The sequence below is a fragment of the Vipera berus genome, assembly GCF_964194415.1.
Source record: "Vipera berus genome assembly, chromosome: 3".
NCBI lineage: Eukaryota > Metazoa > Chordata > Lepidosauria > Squamata > Viperidae > Vipera > Vipera berus.
Window position 1 is genome coordinate 31,578,417 of NC_138204.1, and position 10,315 is coordinate 31,588,731.

At 38.8% G+C, this 10,315-nt stretch overlaps 1 protein-coding gene across 2 annotated transcripts in view; it reads right to left on the reverse strand.

The window, feature by feature from the left end:
- Nucleotides 1-3,154, reverse strand: part of RALY (RALY heterogeneous nuclear ribonucleoprotein) — a 309,368-nt gene extending 306,214 nt beyond the window's left edge. For both annotated transcript variants that reach the window (XM_081324300.1, XM_081324301.1), the window contains exon 1: nucleotides 2,735-3,154. The gene's annotated coding sequence lies outside the window, so the exon portion shown is untranslated. The remainder of the gene's footprint in view (nucleotides 1-2,734) is intronic.
- Nucleotides 3,155-10,315: the final 7,161 nt, after the last annotated feature.

Genomic DNA, 10,315 nt, shown 5'->3' on the forward strand with positions numbered 1-10,315 from the left:
CAGTGACAAGCCCGCAGATAGCAGCTCCCTACATTTTACAAACATTTCTTAATAAGAATGATCTGACCAAAGTTATTGAAATTAAGCTCCTAGATTTCAGCAGGATGATGTGCCATGTCTTACCTCTTCCTACTAAAATCAATGGAAGTTAAAATACTGAGTATCAACTTCTGGTACCAAAAGGTTTTATTCATTTGTTGCAGTAAAAAAATATTTCAGATTTTTTTTTTAAAAAAAAACACCTTCTGGTTCCTACTCCAAAAAACAGAAGAGTAGGAACAACTCACTAAATCAAACACAACAGCAAAATCTATGCACCTTAAACAAAAATTCATAATTTCATAGCATCTCCTGTATATCCCGGCTTGTAAACTAGCTGGGTTGAAATGTGGGCCATATTTTCACAAGCTATTTTGTTGAATGTACTTAAATCTGGCTCCCAAGGCTGTCATTTCCCCATCAGCAAGTCATGCTTGACAAACCAGGCATATTTAAAAATGGGAGCATAAGCCTATCAATCTTTCATATATTGTTTGGTTTAAGAGTTCATGGGTACTCTTGATGTATTTATGTGATTTTAGATAGCATATTAATTAAAAAGCCTTTTCCTTTATTATGAAATCATGACTGAGAATCACAGTTTTTAACTGCAAGTAAAGCAATATTCTGTTATTGCCCAGTTCCGGAAAGGTAATTGTCAAATGAAAAGTGTTACCAACTGCAAGTAAAGCAATATTCTGTTATTGCCCAGTTCCGGAAAGGTAATTGTCAAATGAAAAGTGTTACCAACTGCAAGTAAAGCAATATTCTGTTATTGCCCAGTTCCGGAAAGGTAATTGTCAAATGAAAAGTGTTGCCAGTTTGAGACAAAGATAGTTTCTATCTGTAAGATACAACATGATGGTGTTCTAATTGGCCATAGGAGTGCTTGCATGTGTAAGGGCTGGAGTGTTGGTTTGACTAAGAGATGCATGTTCAGATGAAGCAGACTATGAAGTGTCTTAGAGCAAATCATTATCTCAGCCTGATCTATATACGAAGTTGTTGTGAGGCTAAAATTATTCTGAATTCCTTAGAAGGTCAATGTTGCTTTAAGCAAAATTTAGTACAGCTCATGTTCTATAATGTTAAATAAACATGTTTTGTTTTTGAAAGACCATATATTCCAAATTTAATTGTGCAAGCTGCACTTGACTGTAAATCTATGATAACATGTACCTGTTGCAATTAGTAAGCCACACATTTCCGAGAAACAAGATGAAACCTTCACATGAAAGGGTAGTGAAGTAATTACTACAAGGCTTGATTAGATGCAAGAGAACAATGTTCGTATATCAGTGCAGGTCACTCTATAACCTTGGGGCAAGGTGCTAATATTTAGTTGCATCATCTCTGAACTTAATGAGGGTTTTTGCCAGTGTGGTGGGTAAATAAAATTTTAACACTTTTTTAAAAATAGTACTAAACAAGTAAAGAAATATTTCCTTTCAAAATAAAGTAGGATAACAAAACAGGCCAGTAATTAAATGCAGGCATAGTATGCAGAACATCTTCAGACCAATCCCTGGCATCTCATGTTTAAATGAGTGATAGAAAAGGAGATACGAAACACTGCCAAATACGGCAGAGAAGGTGAGCCTAAATAGGAGTTTAACCTGCATAACTTTACACCCTCTGACGAAAAGCATGTGTTGCTTACTGGTTGCAATATTTATTCTTAGCATTCAAGCCTTTAAATACAGATCACAGAGCCAGAAATCAGATAATTCAGGGAGAGTGCTAGTAGCACTGGCACAAGAACAATCTAGACTTAGAAATCTTAATAGATTGCACCTTAAAAATCTAATTCTTGCATCCATAAAGCTGTAAGGTACCAGAAGTGTGCAAGCAATATATTACACAAATAAGTCAACACGTCAACATCAAATGCAGTTTAGTATTCGTACCAATGCATAAAAGGGTTAGGTTTTTTTATTATATTAACTTTGGTGCTTCTCTTATACATAAATTGGTTTATTGCTCTACTTTGGTGCCTCCAAGTCAGTGGAAAACTTTCCCCCTTTCAGTCTCCTGCCTATTTTCTTTTACACAGTAGTATTTTTATTTTCTTTGTCCCTTTGGTGGGACTTAAATCAAGTGGAAAGTATGGACTCCCAACATCATGTAAACATATTTGAAATCCAATTTGTAAGGAGCAATTTAAAAAAAAAGGAAAGGGAAAAAATATTTTTCTGAGAAATGCCTCCAAATTCTTTACAAAAATCAATCCAAGAAATTGCAATGATCATTTGGCAGATACAAGAACTAAAAGACTTTAATGATAAACAAAAAAATTAAAAGTTCAAAGACAAAGAAAGTCACATATGTTAAGTCAAACATTTGAAGAGGGGAAAATATATGGGTGCTTAAAATATGGTAAGACAAGCTTTAAAAACAGTACATCATTTTAAAGTGAGAAAAACAGAATAAGATTAAGCAAAGGAAAAATTAGTTGGGAGGTGGATGTCCAAAAAAGAAGTAAAGTCAGTTGCTTGACTCCACACTGAAGGCAGAGCAAGCAAACCAAAGAACGGGTGGGGGTGGGGGGAGCTAGTCTCTTTTAAAAAAACAAAAAACAAAAAAACACCAAAACCAAAACCAACACAACAAAAAAAAAATTAATATTATCAAGATCACTGGAAAAAGTAAATGGAGGAAAAGCGGTTGGAGAGAGAAGGGAAAAAAACATACTCACCAAGCAAGAAAATTTTCAGAAGTAAAAATGTCAAAGAAGAAGTGAATGAAAGACAGGGAAGGAGGAAAGAGGAAGAGAGCCACCACCAAGATAGACAGTAACAGCCCTGCAGCAGCCCAAGCTACCGCTCTTTGGCCGGGTAAGCAGCTGCCGCCGCCGCCAACTCTACCAAGCCGCGAACACACTGGCAGGGCTGAGACTCCTGGCGCTCAGATGCCTTTCAGCAGAACGCACCATTCCCAAGGCCGGGAGGGGGTCGAGGGAACGCAGACCTCCGCAGCTTCCAGGCTTCTTTGCGGGAGGAAACTCCGCAAAGCAAGCCCGCGAAGGGCTCTTCAAAAAGATGGAGGGAAATTCGCTGGAAGAAACCAGAGGGCCTTGTAGGTGAGCTTCAAAGGTCCTGACTCTGCAAAACACCCCGTCTTCCCCCTATGCCTAATTTTGAAAAAGTCCGTTCCTGAAGATACAAGGCGGTGGGGAGAGAGCCGGGCGGGGAAAAGGAGGCAGAGATGTATTCGCTGAGCGCGGCTTGAGGCGATTCCTCGGACTTAGCAGGGAAGGGGATCGCCGTTCCGGCCTCAAGCCCTGCCAGTTCTTCCGCTGTGTCTTTTCTGTAACACGAGGATTGGTGAAGCGTCGGACCTTGAAGCGGGCGGAGCTGGGGGCCTGACGACCGGGGGACGAAAGGCTGCGATGTCCCCTGCGAAGGCGGGTCTGGTCTTTCGGAGAGCGGGGAGCGATGTCGAACTCCTCGAGATTGTAAAAACGCTGTAAAAGAGCAGCGTTTTAAGTGGTACTGTGCAACACCCGCCCGCCTCCCCCCCAGCAAAAAGTTCCCTACATTTTTCAACCAGTCCTAATTCAAAAAGAAGATAATTTGGGAGAAAGGCTCAGAGGTGGTATTCTTGCTCTTATCATTTGTTACGAGTTGGCAAGAAGGAGGTTGATCCTGAAATGACAAAGGATGTGTTCTAGTACCACGGTATAAACTCCCAACATTTTTTTCTGTAACTGGTGCCACTGCTGGCATATACGCACCCAAGCGAGGAACTTGCCACATGACCTAATCAACTGCTTAGATATAACAGGAGTCGGTAGAAACATCAGAAGCTTTGTGCAGAGATCAATGGAAGATACTGCTGCTGGTCACTGATGAGAGACTGGGAGAAGTTACTATCAAGAGAGGAATCTTTCAAGATGACTCACTATCACCACTGTTTGTTATTGCGCTGATTCCTCTGTCAACAATACTAAACAAGTCAAGCCATGGCTATCAAAAACACCTGCCAGGCTCTCCCACCTTTATATAAGCAATTTGAAAGTATATGGAAAAACACCATCTGAAACAGAATTGCTGCTCAATATTGTGTAACACAATGTGTGTATAAGAGGCAGAGGGAGGGAGGGAGGGAGGGAGGAGAGAGAATGAATTTGGACTGGACAAATGGATCAACCTCACCATCAACAGGAGAAAAATAGTGAAAATTGAAGGAATCAAGATGCCCTATGAAAACAACATCAAGAGTCTGGATGAAGATGATCACTACAAATCCTTGGGCGTCTTTAAGCTGATAACATCAAGCACGCTGAAGTCAAGAAGAAGGCTAGAAGGGAATACCATCATGAAAGTGAAGAATACTTTAAAGTCCAAACTCTGGAGGAAATACCATCAAGGCAGTTAATATCTGGGCAATTCCAGTTTGCACAGACTGACTACAAACAACTGCATGATAAAGCAGCATGGGAAATAACAAGAAATAATGCTCTGGAATAGAAGAGAAAAGAAAGAACTGGAGAAAATCAGTAACTGAAATAAAATGACTGTGGCAAAAGAAAGCAAAGGTAGCACCAATAATAATAGGTGCCTTGGGTGCAATTCCAAAATAATTGGAGCACCACTTGAACACCATCAGCATTAACAAATCACCTCGTCAATTACAAAAAACAGCTTTACCCAGAACAGTTTACTTCCTGTGATGATCCCTTAAACATCACCAAACAACTCCCTCTCCCAGATCCTTGGGAAGGACTGGATAGGTGGGTGAAAATGCCAAATTCAGGCTAAACATTTCTGCTTTGCAAACAATTGTAATAATTCAGTCCTCTCTCTTCAGTCATCTGTAATTTGCCTGGCTTCCTGCACTTCCATTAACTCTTAAGGAAAGACATTGTGAAAAAAGACTTCCAAGGGAGCTTTTTTTGGACCAGGAACTATAGAAAGCCAAGAGACTTAGAGGGATGGAAGAGGCATAACAGAAAACTGCAGCAAAAGCGCTTTCTGCTACCCTAAATAAATAAATAAAAAACATCAAACACTCTGTGAATAAAGAAAAAAATAAATAAAAAGTAGCAGAAGAAAACAAGAAATTTCAAAATAGATTTTTGACACAAATTGCTATTAACTTTGTTTGAAGAAAGTTAATAGATTCAGACTAAGAAGAAGATACAGTAGATTAGAAACAGACATATTTACGGTGTTGGGCTGGACTGGATATTTGGTATTTATGGAACTGTAGATAACTTGGATGAGCAGATTCTTCATCCCAAGAAGACTCCTTGATTATTACACAGACTTGTTCTTCCAGATGGTGGGAGCGGGTGTGTGTTTTGGAATACAGACTTCAAATTCTAAATGTTGTTAAATTTTAGTGAAAAGAATGGAATGGAATAGAATGGAACGGAACAGAATGGAACAGAACAGAATAGAATTCTACAATCTAGAAATCTGCAGTGTTCTTATTTTCTGCTGGAAAAGCAGGCAAAAATATGGTAAATTTCCCCACTAACTAGAATATGTTTAAAGTTGCACAGTTTTCTATATGATTGTATTATATGATTGTGCCATATTTATCGTCATTAGTCTACAAACAAAGGCATTGTTAAGGAAAACTGGAATTGGGTTTCCCCAGCCTAGTGCCTCCCAGATGTATTTCGGTATAATTTTTATCATATCGTTGCCTGTACTTACCATGGATGACGAGAATAAAAATCTATCCTATTTTGAGGAACCAGTTGAGGAAGGCTGGCTTATAAATTGTAAAATCCACAGCTGGCCTGTAATTCTAGATTTACATACATGACAATAAACTCTACTGAAATCAGGAGGTCTTACTTCAGAATACGATTACCTAAAGTGGTGCAATTCAGTGTCAGATGGGAAATTTGGATGGCATTTTGATTTCTTGTCATTTTTTTATTAAGCTCCTTTAACATTGAAGACTGTGAAGTAAATAAAAACAAACGTTTTTAAAACTTTTTTTTCCATCCTAAAAATATTTGGGGCTTCAGTCTCTCTTTACTTTTTCTTTGGTGACACAACAAAGAGGTACTATGTTGATGAAATCCCTTTTCCTTTCTTTTCAATGAATTTCTTATTTTCTTCAGGTGCAGAATGAATAACAATAAACCGAACCTTGTCAAAGAAGAGAAATTCATTCCCAAATGTTACTTAGCAGCAAATTTGCAACACAACAATAAGTTCTTCCATATACTGTAAATATTCATATTCCAATAAAGATTTTATTTTTCAACTTCCAATGCATATTACAATTATTTGTTCTACACAAACAGCGAAGTCACTCTGGGGAGTGAATAAATAAGGACTGTTTTGCACATATGGTTTTTCTAATAAGATAGGAAAGAAAAAATGTCTTGGGGTGCTGTGAAAAAGATAAGGGTGAACTTGGCTTCCAGCATCACAGATTACCTTACAGAACTGTAATAAAATATTGATTTCCATTCCAGAATATTGAATTGGAATCTCCCAGAAGGCACACAAGTGCTTTTGTTAGCTATGGGTATTATTTTAATGCTTAACCAATGAGTCTGCACCCAGTGATGTACTTGTGCTCCACATTTAGGTAACTACAGCACTATATTGACAAACAAATTAATAAAAGTACATTGTCCAACCTTACATTTTCTTGTTGTTAAACATAGATTAAACTTTTATATGGCACAATAATAAAATAGGCTATAGCTTAGGGCAGGGGTCAGCAACCTGAAACAGTGAAAGAGCCACTCGGAACCGGTTCCCTCACAAAAGGAAAAACTGGGAGCCACAAAAAATGTGTGCGCATGCGCATACATGCGCGCATGCGCAGAACAGGGTTTGAAGAGTGGAGCCAAGGTGAGATATGCACCTACCCTGCATTTTGAATTGATTGGTTGAACTTTTTTAGTCCCACTTTTTTTTTTGTACTGCACATGGCAGAGGACTGGGAGCCACAGGAGTCAGCTGAAAGAGCCGCATGCGGCTCCGGAGCCGCGGGTTGCAGACCTGTGGCTTAGGGGGAGAAAAAACTGGTATTATGTGAATGTTATCCTAGCATAATACTTGATGGATAAAGTAAGCAAATGAGAGAAACTACCAGGCAGTTACTGTGTTACATTAGCTTGCTTGGAATTGGATTACAAATTATATACCAAATATATTGTATTCATATTCTGAAATTATTGTCTATGAAATGAGTCAAACTTGTGTACTTTCATGAAACTTTAAGCATGTTTGAAAATGCAACTATGCAGGCAACTATGCAATTTCTAGTTATCCTAATTACTTGAACACCAAATGTGAATGGCTCCCAATTCCAGTATAATGTGATAATCTCAAGATTCCACAACTTCTATGACCAACATTAGGTTAAGTTTAACTGAAATTAAGTCTTCTCACAAAGATGTTGTTATGTGATAGGGTGGAAGCTACAGCTCTCTAAAGAAAACTTTCAGCATCTTCCCCAAATCATGCATCCTTTAATTTCTTACAGTAAGTTAAGCTGTGCCAGTTGAATGGCTACGAGATCTCTTTTTCCCCCCTTTTGGATACTATTTGAATTTTCAATGGAAGTCATCAATGTCATTCAAAGTCATTCCATTTTCATTCAGAGTCATCTTTGATTCCACTGGTATTAGTGTTTTCCTTTACAATAAAATATCCAACGACAGTTGCAAGTGTGTTATGCTTTTCCATCAATATATAACAAATGAAATCAGGAGACCTGCAATGGCTGGAATCAATAAGACAGTTCTCACTGTTGCAGGCTGATAAAGTTACACCCCTCCCAGGCTGTTTTTCTGTTGTTATCCCCCTAAAGAGCTGAAACCAACAGCGCTGGAATATCAGAATTGCACAATAGTGCTAGACTGCTCAGCAGACACTATTATATGTACTTTAGGGATTTTTCTGCTGTAGGGCAAGGTTATAATTGTACAACAGTTTAATGGTAAGACTAGTCTCTGATTCTCAAACATAGCACAAAGGAGGTTCTCGGTCATCCAGCTCATGGTTGTCACAAAGGTGCTTTTTCAAGAGGCAACTGGACTTTCTTGTTTTTGAAACAAGAAAGTCCAGTTGTCTCCTGAAAAAGCACCTTTGGGACAGCACAAAGGATTCTTGAACTTTTCATTTGTTACCCATATAAAGTAAAGGAAGAGCAGAATATTATTTGTGAATCTGATCTCTCTTTTTATAACTTAGATGAATTAATTGGCTCTAGGAGATGGGACAGAAGAAACAGCATTGACATAGTAGGCAAAGTCTTGCAGCTGAACCTGTCCCATATCTGTTTAGTGTTATGATTAGCAAATGTGGATGATATGCAAAAGAAGGAAGACTGCCAAGCTACAGGGTTTGATAAATTGCTATCATAAATTGCTATCATATATACATTTATAATCAGGACATAATTGTGTTTTACCTAGTTTGGGAGACAACAGAGGGATGATAGGGATCAGCTGTGGGGAAAGTACATTTCAAGGCTTTCTGGTTTGGGGCTGAGTCAAGGACTGGTCACAAACACTTCAACTTGGAAGTGGGGAAGGACCATCTTTCTTTTTTCTTCTGGACTAAACCTAGCTAAACTTAACATAATAACAGAATTGGAAGGGACCTTGAAAGTGTTCTAGTCCAATCTCTGCTCAGGCAGGAAATCCTATTTCTCCTTGGTTCCACACTGGTTTTCCCCTTGATTATTTTTGATTATTATTGATGATTGATTACTTCATTGGGCAGGATCAACAAACACAGAAGATATGAATGAGACCTTCCAAAGAGTGATATCATGTAACTACAAATTAAGGAAGTGAAACCTCTGTGGAGCTCAGGCTGTCATGGAGAGGTCTTTGTTTTGACTGCATTAGCTTTTTTCCAACCTGATGCTCTCTTTTGGGACTGTTGGCCACTCCAGCTGGAAATTCTAAAATTTGTAGCCTCAACATACTTAGAACACACCAGCGTTGGGGGAAAGCAGCTCCACATTTACAGAGGTGTATTAAACCTCTGTAAGTGCTTTTAATGAGTACCACGTTTAACAGTAAATGGGGAAAAAAAATCTGGAAATCTACATTTTTATTCCTGCAACAAGTTCTTCTAAGATAGGTAATGTGTGAAAATGTGTATGCATCTGCATGTGTACGGGCATATATACACCCACACCTACATTCCACGCACAAGGATAAATAAAATTATCCCTGATCTGGCAAGAATAAGAATACTTTCAATTTGTGTTTCATAATGAGCTTTCATAGAAATAAACAAAACCGCATCACCAGCAAGAAGAAAAACTGGAGTGGCTTGGAACTGGAAAAAAGCCGCATCCATTAACTGTGGGATAGATGAGAAACAAGCACCAATTTCTTGAGGAAAGCAGGGCTGCTGCTTACACAAACATTTGTCAGTGACCCTTTAGCCTCCTCATTAGGCACACAGCTGCAACCAGATTTACACGCTTTAATTAAAACTGACTTTACGAACTCGCTTGCTCAAGCAGGAAAACATTAGAAGGAATAAACAGGCGAAGGGGGAGGATTACAACTGTGGTATTTATTCTAATGAGCAAGCAGTCTCCAGTGCTTCCTCCCCTCCTCACAGGTAAATGAAAGTAACTTAACCATGCACAGAGCAATTAAAATCTCAAATGAAACAGTTTCTTAAGGTTTCATGTGCATCAGCAAATGCTAGAAAATGGTGCCTGTGTGGCTGCCTCAAAGGAAGCCTCAGAAACTGCTGGCCTCTTAATTCTTGCATTTGGGAAGGAGAGGGAGGAAAGGAAGACAGTTTCCCTGTTGAGACATGATGAAAAATACACAACTCCTTAACGAGGGACATATTGCAGTCACTTTTAGAGTTTTTCCCCAAACCACTAGAAACCTCTCTTACAAGAGAATGGTGAGAAAATAAGAATCACCTTGTGCATTGATGGATCTTGGGTTATTGTCATTGGAAGCAAGCCCCTAGATAATAAGTAAAAAATAAATAAAAACAGCTGCAGTCACAAGGAGGGAAAGAGAAATGCGCAGAATAAGGGAGTTCTGGCAACCCCACAAATCACGGCTGAGAGAGAGGAAAAGAAAAGAGAGGAGAATATGAGACGTCTTGTTCTTCATTTTTACCTGCATGGGGTGCCAGTATTACTTCTTGCAGATCAGTTGGACGGGATATGATCTTCTGTGGGTCAGTTCTTCTTTTACTACTGTAACTGTGTATTAGCTTACATTACACCGTGCAAAAGTACAGGGAGTGCTTGACTTACAATCACAGCTGGGACCAGAGTTTTCATTCCTAACAGTTAAGGCAGTTCTTAA